This window comes from Peromyscus leucopus, unplaced genomic scaffold (assembly GCF_004664715.2).
Source record: "Peromyscus leucopus breed LL Stock unplaced genomic scaffold, UCI_PerLeu_2.1 scaffold_495, whole genome shotgun sequence".
Taxonomy (NCBI): domain Eukaryota; kingdom Metazoa; phylum Chordata; class Mammalia; order Rodentia; family Cricetidae; genus Peromyscus; species Peromyscus leucopus.
Genome location: NW_023505393.1, coordinates 50,241 through 69,179, shown reverse-complemented (window position 1 = coordinate 69,179; position 18,939 = coordinate 50,241). Strand labels below are relative to the sequence as shown.

General features: G+C 42.5%; 1 long non-coding RNA gene across 1 annotated transcript; it reads left to right on the top strand.

The window, feature by feature from the left end:
• The first annotated feature begins 474 nt into the window (after positions 1–474).
• Positions 475–18,577, top strand: LOC114700778. The gene is made up of 3 exons (XR_005090674.1): positions 475–613; positions 13,632–13,866; positions 18,505–18,577. It is a non-coding gene; the product is annotated as an uncharacterized LOC114700778 (long non-coding RNA).
• The last annotated feature ends 362 nt before the right edge of the window (positions 18,578–18,939 follow it).

Sequence of the window (18,939 nt, the reverse complement as noted above, 5' to 3'; positions counted from 1 at the left end):
TACTAGTTGTTCTCATGAAAATGGAAGGTAGGGAATGATTTGATCTTAGATCTAGAAGCAACTAATTAGAGGTGGCCATCCAGAGAATGGTTGGGAATGTCTTAACGTCTACTAAGAAGAATCGCACTGACTAATCTCCCATGGAGCAGGACAGAAGAACCCCTCTATCTGTGTCTCTGGGAACTATAATGCTGGTTTCTTTCTGGAATATTAACTGTATAAAGCACTTTGTTGCTGGGTCCCAACAGGCTTCATATAAGACCCTCACTAGGAGCACTCTTTAGAGTCATCTGGCTCTAAAGACAGATCCTACACAATGTCATTCAAATGTGCAGCATAGCATGCTCTACCTGAAAATAGTTATTTGGAATTTTACTCAGACTGGATTTGTTGGTTATAAGATATTTTTAAATAAAATAAATTCATGGGTCAAGGTGGGGGCACAGGGTGGTATAAGATGAAAAGTCATGAGTTTATTGGCTTTTATCACCCAACTGAGAGTCTCCCTGTTTTATGTTTGTGTTTTATGCAGCTGGACAATCCAGATGAGCAGGCAGCCCAGATCAGACGAGAACTGGATGGACGTCTCCAAATGGCAGACCAAATAGCCAGGGTAAGGGATTGCACAGACTCTATACTGGGACCAGGTCAAGGTATCACCCAAGAAGTGCACTGACTAGTAAGACCTTCAAAAGATGAAGGAGAGGGACTGGGAACAGAGCTTACTTGGTATGCCCCGGGTTCTATCCTCAGCACTGCATAAACCAAACCAGAAATGGCAGTGTACACACTGTAGTGCCAGCATAAAGTAGAGACAGGAAGATCAGAAGTGCAAAGTCATCCTTGGCCACAAAGTAAGTTTGAGGGTAGCCTTAGCTTAAAGAAACTCTGTCAAAAGAAAGAGAAAGGGAGAGGAGAAGAAGAAGGAAGGGGAGGAAAGAGGAAGGGAAGGGAGGGAGGGGAGGGGAAGAAGCAGCCTTGGTTGTTCTAATAGCCCTGGTGGGAATATGGCTCACTGTGACAAATACCCAGTTGTCATTGTAAAACTGAGATGTGATCATCTAGAGCAGAGCTGCAGAATCCCTCAGCACAACCCCCATAGCTCCAGTACAATAAAACCAAGTTCAAATGACATCCAAGGCTCTGAGGCAGCAGAATGTGCCTCCTTTATCTACCACCATGCATCACAATTTTGCCACCACAGCTCCAGGACCCAGCCATAGACTGTCTCCCGCTGAAGATACCAGACCTGTTCCAGGCTCAATGTCTTTGTACCCACTGCTTTCTTAGCCTGAGAAGCCTTCTCCCTTCCATTCAGCAAGCTTTCCTCTTCAGCCTTCATTCAGCCTTTAACCTCAAACATCTGCCTTGAGAACTTAGCAGTTTTTGCACTGGTCTACGTCAGACCCTCACCTACCTGACTGAATCTCCTGGTGAATAGGCCTTGTCTAAACTTGGGATCAAACCTTATTGTTGATGCTATAGCTTGATATCATCTATGTTTTTCTGTTGTTGACATTCATGTTATAATAATTAGTATCCGTCTAGTAGCATTTATTGGGTCCTGACTCTGTCAGACTTGTTTATATCCTATCTGTGAGTCAATAATTAAAATCTCTCTAAGGATATTTTATTTATCATCTTAGTTTTAGAGAGAAAGGTATGTAGACTATGCAAGCTAGATACCAATGAAGGGGCTGTGCTGGGCTCTCAACTGAGATCCCATGTTGGTTTTTACAGCTGTGACAAAATACCCAAGAAAAACTACTTCAAAGAGGAAGGATCTCTATTCTTTTGTAATTTCAGAGGTTTCAGTCCTTGAAACACTACTCTGAGTCTGAGTTGAGGCAGTAAAGGCATGTGGTAGAGGAGGCTGCTCACCTCATGCCATCCAGGAAGCAGAGATAAACAAGAAGGGTTCAGAGACATGTACCATCCAAAGATGTGTCTTGGTTTCTTTTTCTGTTGCTGTTTTAAAACAACCCAACAAAAGCAACTTAAAAAGAGAAAGGTTTTATTTTGGCTTGGACTTCCAGAATGATATAACCCATCATGGTGGGGAAGAGATGACCATGGGCGGGGAAGGTATGATGCCAGGAAGTTAGGTGGTTGCATTGCATTCACACTCAGGATGCAGGGAGTGAACAAGGCTGTAGTCTCAAGGTTCTTCAATCAAGGACCCACTTCCTAAAGGTTCTGCCACCTTCCCATGCAGCACCACAGTTGTGGGCCAAATGTTCAAATGTGAGGACATTTAACATTCACACCACACCACCAGTAACCTCCTTCCTGTAAACTGGCTCTGCCTTTTCACAATCCATTCGGGGATGATTTGATCAGTAGATTAATCCATTAAGGAAGTCGGAACTATTATGATCCAATCACCTCTCAAAAGCCAGAAACCAAGCCTTTAATATTTTTAAATCTTTAGATAGGCATTTTTATATTCAACCTGGAGTAGGCCTCATGAAATAACAGGCTGGCAATAGGCAGAGGCATTTACTCCAGCAAAGAATTTAAGGATGCCTCAAGAAACTTCTGATTAAAATAATATTTAATGAAATGTGTTAAAAGCATAATTAATGTCAATATCCACTAAGAACAAAGTGTCGAACATTTCTACCCCCCCCCACACACACACACACACACTTCCCTGCGGGCTGCGGCGCAGGTAGAAGGTTACTGGAAGTAGCAGGAGGGTGGGCAGAAGAGAGCCTCGTGCTGAAACTCCCTGCTACGGGGAGAAGTATCCCAGGGTTTGGATATATAGAAAGGAGTCCTACTGGATGAGAAGCCAAGGAAAGATTCCAGGATGGAAACCCTTCTGTCGGTGCCCAATTTTACTAAAATGTTGGGCATCTTAATTTTTGAACACCTTTAAAGTATATAGTAAAACCAGTCTGGTGGCTATAAATAATGTGTAGCTATGGATTTGGCTAAAGGTAGTGTGGGAAGATCTTGTGTTTTGAAATCTGTTTGATGTGGGAGTAAACATCACTAAGGTTTTAGAATTTACCTCTTCTGTAAACTCGGTGTTTCCTTTCAGTGGATTTTCTGGAAAATTGGATCAGTATGGAGACTTGCTTACCTAGGGTAACTATTACCTCTCCATCAATAAGCTCACACATTTTGATATTTGTGAGGGGAGATTTTTTTTTTAGGCTTAATATTATATTCAAAAAGTAATGTTAGACTAATTTTAACTTTTCAAAACTGTAGATTAACAGTTGATGTACAGTAAGTCAATATGCTTACCTCTGGGAAAAAATTAAAGAACTCTCTCCCCAGACCCATTCAAGGGAAAATACTACTAACATCTTCAAACTGAGCTTTCTTAAAAAATGAACCAGGCAATTAAAATGACTTCTGGTTCTTATTTTACTAAGAATAGAGTCAGTTCAGACTTGTATGCAGGGTGCCCAAACGGTTAAAGGCATGAAGAGCTCCTATGTGATGTCTTCTCATTACTGTTACCTGTTCTTGTAGAAGGTGTCTGTCACCTTCTGGAGTGTTCTTCCATGTCAGTATCCCCCTTGTGATAGGTCATTGGCATTGTCCTGACCTTCTCTGCTCTACCACTGAATTTTATCTCCAGCTCTAAGCTCACTGGTGCTAGAATGAGTTCTTCATTCAAGGGGAACTAAACACAACTCCTAGCCTTCCCTGGTCATGATTAATTGACTCATAAATGATAGCTGATGCAAACCAAACCAAGTATTCTCTTTCTTAGGACTATGGACAGCAGGCTAAAGTTGGTAATGTTGGTAGAAAAGATGTCTGCAGAGTAACACTGAAAGAGGAAGAGATGGGGAATCCACTGTGATGCCAAGGAATAAATAGTCTCAATGTTTGCATGTGTGATTCTAGGAACTTTTGGGTTTTTCATTGTGTGACTATTTTTCCCTAAATTTGTTGGATCTACCAATCATTAAATAAAATATGAAGAAGTTGCATATCAACTATCTCTTTACAAACTTAAATGATGCACCTCTGTCTTTCTTTGAGATGCCCTGGTTTTTCTATTTTTATCTATCACTTACATTGCAGTGAATTTTAGTGAGGTGTGCAGTTCAACGCATATGGTTGAAGGTCAGTTCCTATATATGTTATAACCAGAAGTTGCTGGATACCCATCCATCCATCATGTTCAATCCTCTCTGCTCTCTCCTGTGATGGATTTACAAGATGGGCTGAGCACTTTTAACTGCACCAACTAGAGAAAGCTTATGTGAGAGACAGGGTAGGTACAAGGATCAAGATGCATAGGGATCATGGGTGAAGAATTGCCAGACCTGTGGCGAGAGCTAGAGCCAATGGCCTTGAAGGGACAGGACTTCTGTCTGCCATCCCTGTGTCACATTGGTCATCTGTCCTTCCTCTGTAAGCCAGCTATCCTCGCTTCCCAGATGGGCTGTCAGTCTATCCCTCAGCTTTAAAATATACAAAAGGGGAACCATCAGCCACTCCCAGACCTCTCCAGATCCTTCTTCTTCCTCCTTGTCTCGCTAATTCCTTCAGATTCATAGTTCTAAGAATCACGCCTAGGATTTGCCCAAGTTTGTTCAAAGCTAACCCTAGTACAGTCAACCAACCCACTGTGGAATAAAAGCAAAGGCCTCACTGGACACATGGGTGCTGGTAATGTATCCTCAGCCCACTGCGGTGTACAGGCAAGAGCCTCACTGGATACATGGGTGTTGGTAATGTCCCTCAGGATGAGGCAGTACCTAAACAGCAGTATTGTAGGGTCAGTATGAAGTGGGGTTATCCAGATATACTAATACCATTAACTCCCCCTTGTGCAGTATATACTAAGCTCCAGACTCTTATAGTCGTTAAACATGATAGTCCTCAAACCCTCTCAGAACCTTGTGGTAAGGCTGTTCTTTTCCATTGCAGAGGCTAATGCAGAGACATTGGAAGATATGACCAAGGTTACTCTGATTAAAACTAGTCTTGACTAATTTGCTTTCTAGTTTTACTGAGTTACATTTCCAAAACAGGTCTTCATCTCCTCCTGATCCATGTCTGAGGGTCAATAAACCTCTCCTTCAGGCTTTCTTCTCTGTCGCTAATGAGCCCTTTATTTAATGGTCCAGGCACTGGCTCTCAGATTCACACAGGTTGTCACTTAGGCCTGTGACAAACAGTCCTTGACATTGAAGTAATTCTCCTCAGAACAGTAACTCAGAAGGTTTCATTGCTGTGCCTGAGTTCACTCCGCTAGCAAGCAGAAAGAAGAGTCGTGTCTTCAGAGAAGCAGGAGGAGCCTCCAGGACAGAACAGAAGGACCTGTCCCCCACCTCCTCCTCTCTCCCTGACAGCCACCATCCCAACAAACAGCTCTCCCTCTTCACTGACATTTCTGTATCCCCTTCCATTTATATAGATGCACAAGGCCAGTAGCAGCGATAGGCAGAACCATTCCTGGAATTCAAAAATGCTCTCCACTGTGATATTTGCACTCTGAAAAAGGGACTGTACGGTCCCTGCTGTTTCTGCTGGAAACATTCCCACCATCAGATGTATCAACAGTCGGCATGTGTGTGTCTCTGCTTCAGACAGAAGGACGGCAAGAGTGAGTCAGCTGATGGTCGTAGCCCTAAATGGTGAACTGTCAATTCAGCTGCACTGGCATCCAGAATTATCCCAGGTGGAAGGTGCACCAGAACACAAGCCAGGTGTGGCTTTACCCAGGCACCACCCACACTCCCTCGAAGACTGGAGTCAGAGATCTGAGTATTTTTTATATGAGATTTTTTAATCTCATAGAAAATACTGCTTAATCCCTGTTCAACATTCTTTCAAATCCTCTCACACTGATATTAAAGGGGCCCCAAATTTACCTAGAAATTAAGTCTAAATTATTTAAATTGCATGATCAAAAAGTTGACTCTGGACTTAAGCAGGCAGCCTGTGGCAATAAGCTCAGCTGTGACACTTGCCAGTTCTTCTGGACATATTTTGGGGTAAAACTCCACAATGTCCAGCTGGTTATACAACACAAACCATGGAGTTTTGTGGTATCAGCCACCAACAATGACGAGCAAAGCACCAGTGGTTTCTCAAGCTATCATTTAAACGTGGACATATGGGGGTGGAGATGATGCTCAGTGGGTAGCATGCTGGCCTAGCATGGATGAAGCCCCGACTTCAGTCCCCAGTGCTTCATAAATAGGACATGATGGTGCAGGTCTGCAATCTGAGCATTCTGGAGCTGAAGTCAGGACAACTAGAAGCTCAACGTCATCCTCAGCTACATATCCAGCTTAATTTGATGGAATTCTTTTTTGGACCTCTACTCTGCGTAGAGCAAAGCAAAATTACTGTCATATACATGGACTGTGTTATAAGTATCCATAAGGAATGATATTGAAATATTTTTCTGATAGAGATGTTTGGTCTACACATTGCTACACACTAAAGTGTAATGGAAGTCTCCCAGCAAAGGACTGCAAGAAAGTCTCAACATGCAAACTAATGTTTGCACTTGTTACTCACCTTGGGTGAGTGGCAGTACAAGTGTGTAGCACACAGTAGTGTACTCCCATGATTGTCTGAATAGATACATATAGGCAGATCCAATTATCACATCTATCAGGCAATAAAACACCAGGAAAATCGGAGTCCGAGGAAAACACTAAGTGCTCAGCAGGTACCCCAAATCCCTCTCAAGTGGGAGGAATGCAAGAAGCAAAGATAAGCCACCAGTTTACAAACAGGTGAAAAGATGAGAATGAATCCAGACAGGAACTGACCCCAGAAAAACTACCCGAATCCAGAATGCTCCTAGCATCTGTTGTGCTGACAAGGACAAACTCCTGCCAAGATGGCCCTTCTTTCAGCTGATGTACCCACCTCTCCTCATCACTGCACTTTACCCCGTACAGTGCATGTTGATTAGGAAGCAGTAGAGCAGCCACTGCGGTGCAGGAATTGGCTACAAACAGACTCTGCTGATCAAGTGTTGTGAAATAAAATGACGCGGGTGCTCATGCAGTGGGGTACCAACCACAGCACCTCAGCCGCTGTTTCTGCTGACTTTAGTCCCAGATAGTCCTGCTCATTATAGCTTTCATGAGCTTTGAGCCAGGCTTCTGGGTTTTATACCAAACTCTACTTATAATTGCCATGGCTTTCCATCCCATTTGCTTCCAGAAAAATGGAGAGAAATAGCGGCTGTTGTCTCAAAGGGGTTTAAGAAGAGGTCCATCACGTGACCAGTGAGCAGTACACAGAATGCTGTAGATGTGAGCTAGCCCGATTACTGCAACCACTGTCATTTTTACTAGTAATTCTTGGAGTGATGGTGGCAGCATAACACTTGGTATGTGTATAGAGACAGACAGACAAACAGATAGGTGATGAGACTGAAGCAACGGTCAATAAGTATCTGTAGATGAAGGTTTTCCTGTGTCCCGCCAGTCCGCAGCTGCTCAGACCCAAATAACACACAGAGGCTTATATTATTTTTAAACTATGGTCATGGCAGGATTCTTGCTAGCTAGCTGTTACTTCTTAAATTAACCCATTTCTCTAAATCTATACTTTGCCACGTGGCTCATGGCTTACCAGTACTTTACATCTTGCTTCTCCTGGCAGCAGCTAGCAGCGTCTCCTCCCTCTGTCTTTCTCCTTCCTCTCTCTAGTTATAATGTCCCACCTAACCTTATTCTACCTCACCATTAGCCAAACAGCTTTGTTTATCAACCAATGTGAGCAACACATTTTCGCAGCATACAGAACGACATCACCAATCAAATATCCATGTTTCTTAATGTCTTTTGCTCTTAATGGGAACTCTATGGGGTTTATTTTCTACATTTTAATCTGAAATCAAACCCCAGCTAGTTACAAAGCATTGGAAAGCCAGCAAGCATCAACCCAGGATGCAGAGTGGAGTTCATTTTGTTCATGTATGCTAGATAAGGTTCCTGATGCCTTCTGTGGATTTGTCTATAATGTTCATGTTCCCCATGGTATCTAATAGGAGGCTTTATGGCAAGTGTTCCCATAATCATCACCCCAGCTGACTCCTTCACTTCCCATTGAAAAACCATAGCACCTGAAACAGGAGGGCCCAGAAAGTATTGGGGTGGTTGGATGAAATAGTTGCAAGACTGTTGGTGAGCTCCTCTACCTACAGTGTCTTTCTGTCATCTTCCTCCTGATCATTTAAGGATGTCATCTGAGACTTTGGCCACTCTTTCAGTGAGAGCAGACTTGTCAGCTTTCACACACAGCCCATTCATTCTTTCTGGATAAATATTCCATACCTAGAAGGAAAAGGCAATGGCTAGAGGATCTCTATAGTACTTACAGGTTCTAATTTTGGAGGTGTTACAATATTCTGCTAGTGTGGCTGGACATGGTTAACCCTGGTGACTATTAAAACTGAGTAGTAGCATCAGGCCAAAAAAGAGATTTTCTTTGGAGGACACCATCTCACCCCCACACTGTCTTTCATAAAGCAATATGAATAAAAACTCCTGTTGTCATTTTGATGCCTATGAAAGGGACAATGGAGTGGGGCAGCTACACTTTTCTTATCTGGGAACAGTTACAGCTTTGAAAAGTGTTTGTAATGAGTCTGCCACTAAAAATTCCCTCAAGAATCACAGCCTAGATTGACAGAAGCTGTTTCTTCTCAAGGCTCAAGGAAAAAAAATAGCCTCATTTTTCCTTGCAGGCTTCAACTTTATGAAGCTCTTTTTATGATGTCATCTAAAACTGTCCAACTTCTAAAAGAGTGATTATTCTTTGGGTTTTCCAGTGTTCTCATGCAGAGTTTGAATGGGAATAACTCTGCAACAGAATGGTGAGGTCTGCAAACATTCACTGGGTCTTCTTCCAATGTCAAGACAGAGGAATTAAAGGCATAAAGTGAGCCCTAGGAAGATGATTCAGTAGCATTTGCTGCATAAATATGAGGACCTGAGGACCACAACACACATACAAACAGGTGTGGTAGAGCATGTCTGTGATCCCAAAGTTCCTGTAGCAAGGTGGAAGACAGGGACAAAAGAACCTGCAGAACTTATGAACCACCTAGGCTGGCATACACAGCAGCAAATAACGAAGTGACTGTGCTTCAGAAAAAATAGAAAATGAGAACCATACCCAAGGTTGTCTTCAAACCTCTACATATGTGCTTGCACCCATGAACACACATACACACAGAGACATCATGCATCCAAGCATATTATCATATACACATATGCATACAATACACAAAGTCTTATGTGAATCCAAGGAAGTATGTGACAAAAGAGACCAGACTTGATGCACTCTCTCCAAGCTGACTAGCTAATGATAAACTACTTCATAAATGCTATTCTTTTTCTCCCATCCACTTGGCAAATACAGCAACTGGCAGTAAAATAAAAGCTCTCACCACCACACCACCACCACCACCACACCACCACCACCACCACACCACCCGCTTCCCCTTCAAATGTCCCCCATGTATACTAACATTTTGAGCTTTAAAATGCAGATAAAGGTGAGAGGTCAATATTGTACTTTTAAACTCTTGGGATGTAAACTTTGGCATTTGCAGCCTTTGTGTGATATAGGGACTACTCACACCATGAGTATATGCTATACTCTTCACTCTCCAGAGGGAACATGTGTGTCGAGAATGAGGAAACAAAGGCTGTGAGCATGTTTAGTTATCTAAATCTTCTTGCATTCATGGTTGTCTATGTCTTTCTCGGGAAAGAAAATGCTGGTTGCTCTGTTCTCGGCTAACTCAACCTCAAGGCAAACTCTTCATTGACCAGACTTAGCCAAATATAGCTCCTCTGTGAGGCCCCACTAGTTCCTCTGGAAGCATTCACATTCTCTTGTATGTCTATTAGAATGTTTTCTTTGATGTTTCTGCACTCATTGCCCCCCCCAGTAACTGTGAGGCCCAGGAAAATGATTATATCCTCCCACCAGAATCTTCCTAGTGGCAGGCACAGTGTTCTCACAGTTTGTGTGTTTTTTCAAGTCAGAATGGCCTAGCACTCAAGTTCCCATGCCTTCAAGGCTCTGCCCCAAGTTTGCCCCAGTTTTAAGGACCCCTGTTGTCCTTTGATAGAGTTTAAGAATGAGGAAGTTTAAGTGCTGTGTGGAAGTTTTAGAGATATTGGCTTTGGAGAGCCTCTCACATTGACGCACCACTAACTTCTGTCAGTAACATCATTTCCACCCTGCTGCTCTCGCATCCACCCATGATGTGTTTAGAAAGTACCACAGAGTGTGAGTACAACCCTTAGGCAGGAAGTATTGCATTCTGAGGTTCCAAAGGAACCAAAACTCTGAGGTTGCTGAGTAGATTTTGAGAACCTCGTACTCATTTGCCGTGAAATGCACAACTCCAGTGTTCTTCCAAAACTTAATTCATGATCATCCCATCTCCCTCACAGCTGAGTGGTGGCTACATTGATATTTCATATAGACTTTTTGACAAGCTGTTGACCCGATCACTCAATTCATGTGTGATGAATGCTTACTAACTGTTACACATTATGTTGGATATCAAGATTTTTAGTGGGATGTCAAGATGATATGACCCTGATTTATATAGCTCAGAAAGAAAGACATACACTAAGCAATATATTTCATGGATGATTCGTTGATAATAAGTATGCTATCTTCATCTATTCAGGCTACTCTAAAAACAAATGCTAGAAGTTTATTTTCCCATAGTTCCAGAATATGGAAAGATCAAGGTCAAGGAAGCAGCAAGTTCTCAGCCCCCAACTTGGTCCCTAGACAGTGATCTTTTCATCATGTCCTCACATGGAAGAAAGAGGCAAATGCATTACCTGGGGCTTCTTTTAAAGGAAATCATCCAGTTCATATGGGCTGTGCCCCTGAGACCTAGTCAGTCTCTAAAGGTCTCATCATAAATATCATCACTGAGGGTTAGGTTTTCACATAGAATTGTATGAAATTATGTGTGTTTCACACACGGCTAGCCATTTCAATAAGTGATGCCCAGAAAATAGATGCCTAACATGGAGAAGTGTTGAAGTTGAGTGTGGAAGAAGACAAGAAGCTGAGAGGCACCAGGGAGCAAGAAGAAAAGGGGGCAGCCCTTAGGAAACACCTCCTGGATAGGCTGGAGACTGGCACAGCTCAAAGACATCACTCACCAAGCCTTGTAGGAAGATCAGCATGTATTTGAGTGAACGTTCTACACTGGCAATAATAAAATACTCTTCGAGCCAACTAGTAGTTAAGGGGAATTGTTGGAGGAAAAAGGCGATTCCCAGGAATATTCATTTCGTTTACTGTGATAAAGATTACCTTGACAAACAGCTTCAGGGAGAAGGGGCTTATCTTGGCTTACAGTTCCAGAGGGATGGAGTCCATTATGGCAGAAGACACGGCCGCAGGTGGGATCAGGAAACTGGTTAATGAGATTGCATCAACATTCAGGAGGCTGAGAGACAACAGCAAGTGGAACCAGACTCTAGAACCTCAAAGCCCACCTCCAATGCCATAGTTCCTCAAGTGAGGCTCCACCTCTTAATGATTCCATACCCTTCCCAAATACCAGCTGTGGATCAAGTATTCAAACATATAACCCTGTAGAGGACATTTTCTATTTAAATCACAATACCAAAGAGCTGATATTCAAAAGGAAATACTAGGCCATGTGGGAATTAAAATCTAGTAGAAATCAAGCTTCGTTTCCATGATTATAGACAGCTTCTTCTGGTTTCTCCTTCCTGTGTGCATTCCTCTCCTCCTGCTTCTCCTATCCCCCTTCTGTGGCTGGCCTTCTCTCTCTCTCTCTCTCTTCTTTGTTGCATATATTACTCATCATTGAATTGATACAATATGGCAGCAACACTCAATGAATGATCATTTTGTTTTAGCTTCATTGATAGACTCATTGCATTCTTGATGTTTCTCAAGTCAGTAAATCTGTTTGATTGCTAGTCACTTAGATTAGTTAGTTGACTTTGAGTTGAGCATCCATGTAATAGATAAATAGATAATTCCTTGGCACACAGAATTATCAATCAATTCATGTTCCATGTGTCTAGATCAAAGTCTATCCCAGCCTGTGGAAAGAAAATAAGACTCACACCTAGGTAAATCAGCATAGTCTATTACTGTTCATAACATTGCTTCAGTGTAGGCTAATAAGTCAGACTTTGGGTAGGATTCCTAAGACAAAAGATCCCTTAATTTCTCATAAGACAAAATATTTATCCTTTCCATAAATAATGTGATATGATGCCATGATTTCTAGATCCTCAGCAATGTTTTGGGGACATTGAGTGAAATCACACTAAGCTAATTTTGATACATCAGTTAATTTTCTTGTTTTAAGACAAAATATTTGACCAGAAGCAAGTTTAGGAAGGAAGGAATTCTCCTGGTTCTTACTTTGAGTGGAATCCATTGGTGGGGAAGGCCCAGCAGTGGGGTGTGACGTGTCTGGAGTGGTAGTCAGGAAGCAGAGAGCAGTGAATGCTAAGAGTCACTTTCTCCTGTTTTATCAGTCCCAGATACTCATGGAATAGGTGGGTCTTCAATTAACCTAAACCAGAAACACCTTCACAGATGTGCCCAGATATTTGTTTCCATGGAGATTCTAAATCCCATCATGTTAGCAATCAAAAAAACCATCACACCGAGACTCTTAAAACCAGGTTTTTTGAGAAAAAACTTGTTTGGGATTATATCATCAGAGCTGTGGTTTCACCTCACTGGAAGCTGAATTTATCTGGGACATTTCCAAGCCAATCAGTTCCTTGAGTTATTTATACCAGTTTAAATTGGATTTGTCTATAACTCATAAAATAAAATAAAAGCCAAACAGATTTGACTTGCCTCTCACCCCATCAGTAGACTATAGAGTAGGGTTTACAGGGCAATTTCATGTAGCAGCTTGGAAATGGCTCTTTGATAAGGTCACCAATCCAGAGACTATTCAAGGCACTCAGGCAACTTAAGGTCTAAGCAGACGAGCAAGTAGCATGGTCAGGTCTCTTGCCTTCCCTGCTGAAGCCCAGAGCCATGAGGAAGAATGGCAGTGGTCAGCTCCGAGGTTCAACCGGCCTGCTACTTTCCTGAGGAATTGTAATCATGTTTTTCTTTACTTCATTGTTTTTTCCAATTTTCCTAGGAAATAGTAAGTATTCTTAGAAATAGCCAAAGGCTATGATTGAAACATTTCAAATGAGCTATTTTTTTAATTATTCCTGTGAGAAAATCTCTACCAACTTCCAGAAATAGGATGTGCTTCTGTTTCTAAACTTACAAACAACCTGACTGCATTTTACAAAGAAGAAAAAAATGTTGGAACTGGGGCTGGATTTGAAAAAAAAATCATCCATTTTTCTTTCCATAAATCAAATTTTCTGGAGAAAACCAGGGTAAAAAAATATAGAGCTATAATCAAACATTTTCCTCTTTCTTACTAAATGTTTATGTGTTCCTACCTGTTGGAGGTTATAAATAAGTAGAGGCAGGCCTTTCCACATCCAGATGGAATGTTTTCCTAACATACTTCCATAACATCAGAGCAAATTCACTAATGGTTGATGTGATCGTAAGTGGGACTCTGATGTGCAAACTTTCTATGTAAATTGGGTCTGATTATACTTTTCCCTTTCTTTTGCAAGGAACGCAAATTTCCTAAATTTGTATCCAAAGAAATGGAGAACATGTACATTGAGGAGCTGAAGTCCTCTGTGAACCTGCTCATGGCCAACTTGGAGAGCATGCCGGTGTCCAAGGGTGGAGAGTTCAAGCTGCCAGAAACTCAAACGCAGCCACAATGCTTCCATCATTGACATGGGCGAGGAGAGTGAGAACCAGCTGTCCAAGTCAGATGTCCTGCTGTCTTTCTCCTTGGAGGTAAAAAGCCTCAAATCTCTGAAAGTGTACTGGTGTATACACAGAAAGTATACCATGCCCCTTGCCAGGAACCACATTGCTTCACCTGTCAAATGTAATTTTGTAGTTTTCCCCTGTCTGAAAGCAGTACTCAAGGATTCTGGAAGATATTTAGAAGCCTACATTAAGAGGAATGACCTAGCATCATTGAAATGAGTTACAGATTTCTTTTTCCCATTATCTTTCCTGGTGGCTGTATGGTAGTTCAGCCTTGAGATTGAGTGTTTCGTTTTGTTTTAGTTTATTTCAGCCTCTAGTGTAAGAATTTTCCAGACTAATGCTGATATACTCTGCATATCAATGCATTCCTCTATAATGTCTCTTCACACATTGGCTCTTCATATTTTCCTATTGAGTGGTTTTGATCCACCAGCATCAAAAATTCACTGGAAACTGGTCAGTACTCAGACTACTGAGTACTATTAAAGTCCCACTTAACCAGAGTCTATAAGTGATAGGAATATAAAACAACACAGCCACTTTAGAAACTAAGTTAGCATTTTCTCAAAAGTTCAATATACAACCACATGTTATATAGTAATTCTATGCTTGGATACCCACCCAATAGAACTGAAAATACATGTCCCCACAAATATGTTTAGAAGCATAGTCAGTATTTTTGGCTATTTTGGCCATAATAGCCAAAAATACTAACACTCTTAATCCCATTCAATGAGTGAATGATAGGAAATGATAGGAAGAAAATAAACACATCTGTACAGCAGAATACTATATGGCAAGTAAAAAGAATACTTCTTGAAACACACACATTGATATATGGATGAACCTCATCAGTATTATTATACTTAGTACAAGAGGTCAGATGCAACATGTGACCTGTTATCTTTTATCTGAAGGTCTCCCTATGTTGTCCAGGCTGGCATTGAATCCACTGTGTATCCCTGACTGGCTTTGAACTTGCAACCCTAGTGCCTCAGTCTCCTGAGTGCCTGGGATTATGGGCCTGTCACACTAGACTTGGATTTAGGTATTTTTTCTATGTACTCAAAGTTGAGGACCACATATAACTTATCAAAGGTCAATGGCACTCAAAAATCTGTACACACACATACATACTACATACATACATACATACATACATACATTATGCATATCTATAACTGACATAAAACTATACACATGTGGTATTTTGATAACTTTTTATAAAGTTCAAGTCAAGGTAAGCCACTTTGTTCCCCCAAATATTTATTATTGCTCCATGATAAAATGTCCAAAATCTTTTCTTGTATGAGAGAAAGAGAGACACAGACAGAGAAAGAGACAGAGACAGAGAGGAAGAGAAGGGAAGGAGAAAAAGAGGGAAAGAGGGAAGGAGGAGTGGAGGGAAGAAGGAGGGATGGAGGGAGGGGACGAACATAGTAAACTCCATAAGAATTCCCTGGTGACTGGGCAGTGGTGGCGCACACCTTAATCCCAGCACTCGGGAGGCAGAGCCAGGCGGATCTCTGTGAGTTCGAGGCCAGCCTAGTCTACCAAGTGAGTTCCAGGAAAGGCACAAAGCTACACAAGACACTACAAAACAAACAAAAAAAAAAAAAAAAATTGCCTGGTGAGCCTAGATTTAGGCAATTAAGAGAACAGATCAACTTTCTGTACATTTAATTAGAGTATGGAAAGACTAACTTAATCTTATAAACTGCTATCGAGGATGTTGTGCTAACTGTGGGTAAGTTGTTTTTTCTGCTCAGCTCAGAGAGAGAGTCCTTCTTCACATTGCAGTGTTCCACATGCATGCCGCTGTCAGCAGAGGTGGATCTTAATTAAATATAGAACTCTGCATGTGAGAAAAGTCATCAGTGTAATCTCACAGAAAGTTTCCTTTTTAATTTTTTTAAGTACTGCCACCTGAGGTACTGACTGCTGTTGCTTAGGTGTCTTTGAATTTGATTATTGCCAATTAAAGGTGGCAATTTATTCCCTACTCCCTCTTGTCTTCCAACAGATGGAAGAAAGAAAGTATTTTATTGACTTTCATGAAGCTTTTAAGTATGTAATTTTCTAATTCATTATTGGCTCTCAATATTGAATAGTTGATTATCTGAACTATAGGTGTCGGCACGACCTCAGCCACACTCTCTGCACACACTTATAAATACAAGCACAGATTGCAATGCCCTTGGGTCCCCACATACTTTTTAATTGGAAAACTAAATGGAAACCATAGTAGAACCGCCAGCCAGAACCTTAGCACATTCGTGGATGCGTTTGGGGATGGCAGTGAGTGGGGTAACAAGAACAGGTGGAGACAGGACGTCACAGCGGCAGGGCAGGCTACAATTCGAGTTTGCAGACTGGTGCAAGACGTATTTCAAGTAATTAGAGAACTGAATTGTTGCAAGAGACAAGGGAGAGCAAGCTCAGTTTTGAGTGAGAAGAAGAGGCCCAGCATGCTGTGTCCTGAATGTGGGCAGTGAGTGCTGCTGCAAAGCAACAGGTATTTGCGAAGGCTGCTGCAAATCCTTTTTCACAAAGGCCTTTGAGGTGTTTGCAGATGTGCAAACAAAGCCTGACACTTGCAAATGGCAAGGCTAATATAGGCCCGAATCTGACTTAAAGTGAGATCTTTCAGACTGTAAACTGTTCTCTTTCCACAATGTGTTCCTCCCCGGTATATACTCTTGCCATAACAGATACGCATCGTATCCCTACTTCACAGGTAAAATCGCTGAGTGGAGCCAAGGGGAAGGCTCAGTGGGAAAAGTGCTTGCACATGAGCAGGAGGAGCAGAGTCTGGATCTGTAGAATCCACCTAAGTCCAAGGCTGTAGTGAGCACCTGTACCATCCCTCTACAGCAGGCTGGCAGGCAGGCAGGCTAACCTGGAGTACACTACAGTGAACAAAGGACCTGTCGCAAACAAGGGGAAGGCCAGGCTTCCACATGTACATCTACACATGCATATCACACACTCTCCAGAAAATAAAAAAAGACAGAAAAAGAAAGCTAAGCCTCTGCAGGTTTGAAAAGACAAAACAGAAGGGAGTTAAATGTGAGATCATTTTCCCACATCCCAGAGGCTGCACAGGGTTCTTGAGTGAACTGTGGCCCCTGCCCCAGGCAGCACCACCAGAGAACCATCAGAGGGAGGAGGCCTTGGTTAGAGCCCACCCACTGAGCTCAGGAGGGGAACCATTGACCTCGGCTTCACAAGCTCAACCAGTGATTGGTTCATTCTGCTTGAGAATCTGTGGGTTATCACATTGCAAAATTAAGACTTATATATCCCAAGTGTGCTTTCTTGAACCAAAGCCCCTCAGAAGCATGTGTCTTTTTTCTATACCCACTTCTCTTTCCTTTGTAACGGCCTTTTGTAGAAAGAGTGATTTTCCCAGATGCTTGTCATTGTGTGTCAGTCACCAAGGAGGTCCTTTCACTCTGGGTGTTGACAGGTGTCCCTTCCCTCTCTTCCTTGCTCCTGTGGCAGAGTACACCATCACATGACTGTCAGAATAACGGGTGACTGAATGGAGTGGGGATAAGAAATCCCGCAAGTTGTAAGTGAGCTGAGGCTAGACCAGAGACTGTAAAGCTTTGCATATATTGGGGTTTGGGGTTCAACAACCTTGGCATGCAAAGATCATAAATAGCTATGAAAGTAGTATACATGGAGTTGGCACATTTTATTTCTCCCTATTCAGATTGTCAGCATTTCAAAATCAAATTTCTGATCATAATTCTGCCTGAGAGCGCTCTTTTCTAGCAGGACAAAGCAGAGTATCTGGTCGTTAAGCTGGGAACAGACAAGTGGCCGCTTCCCCTGTGGATCGGGCCTGTGTGCTCCAGGTTGCCGTAGTCTCCACTGCTTCATGCCCAGCTGTGGTCCTAAAGCTGGGTGACACCGGCTGACTCTTAGGTCTTTACTGTTGCTTAGCTTTATCAAGAGAAAAGCTGATGCACACGCTGTGTTTCTCCCAAGTGCTGACCTAAAAAGCTGGAATATTTTTAAAGAAAGCAGAATGAAGCCCTTTCATCTTGTTTGCTTAACATGAAAAGAGTAGCCCGGTTTACCTTACCTGTCTGACCGTGAGAGCGTCTCAATTAGCAAGTCACTGAGCCAGACCTATAATAGCGGCTGCAGCAGAGGAGCAGAATTCCAAGTTCAAGGCCTGGGCTACACAGCAAGTAAAAGATCAGCCTGGGCACTTAAGTGAGACCCTGTGAAGAAAGAGAAGAAAGAAAGAAAAAAGGGAGGGGGTAAGAAGAGAGACGCAGACACAGAGATAAGTATAGAGACAGACAGATAAAAAGGAAAAGGAGCAGAAGAAAGGAGGGAGGAGGGGAGGGAGAGAGGAATCTCGGGTGTAAGGCTTACTTAGCTTGTGCAAGGCCCTCACTCAATTCACACTCCAGGGGAGTGATTGAGTGAGCCACATTGTTCCCTCTGGAAGGCGATCGGCTACTTTGTAAGCAGTTACATCCTCTCCCTAGAAGGCCCCTGAGCAACTGGTGAAGAAAGCCGGGCAGAAGCCATGGCCTCCCTGGTGGATTTCACTGTAGCTTCTTGTCTGTTTCTCTTCCTGCGGGTGATGCTGCCTCTGGCATTGGCGTTAAATCCATTTCTTATGTGATTCTGTTTCAGGTGGTGATCATGGAAGTTCAGGCCTTAATCCTTGGCTCCAAATCGCATTTCTACTGCACAATGGAGGTCGAGGGTGGAGAAAACTGCAACCGACCAACCGAGCTTCTAAGCCAACGTGAGTACTTTCTCCGTAGTTTATCTCACCAAGGTGGTCGCCGTTGGTTTTGTTTGTGCCGATAACAAAGGAAGAACTGTTTTCCAAGGAGCCCAGAAGTCCACACCTTCTTTAGCAAACAAACTTGACTCATTTTTGTAAACAATCTCATGTAGTTCAGGCTGGCCTCAAACCACTATGTAGCAAGGATGACCTTGGCTATGACCCTCCTCTTTCTCTTCCCAGACTGGGTTGCAGGATATGCCATCATGCCTGTTTATATGTCCTGGCTCTTCCAACTGAGATACAGCCACTGCCTGATGCCATTTCTGTTTGACAAC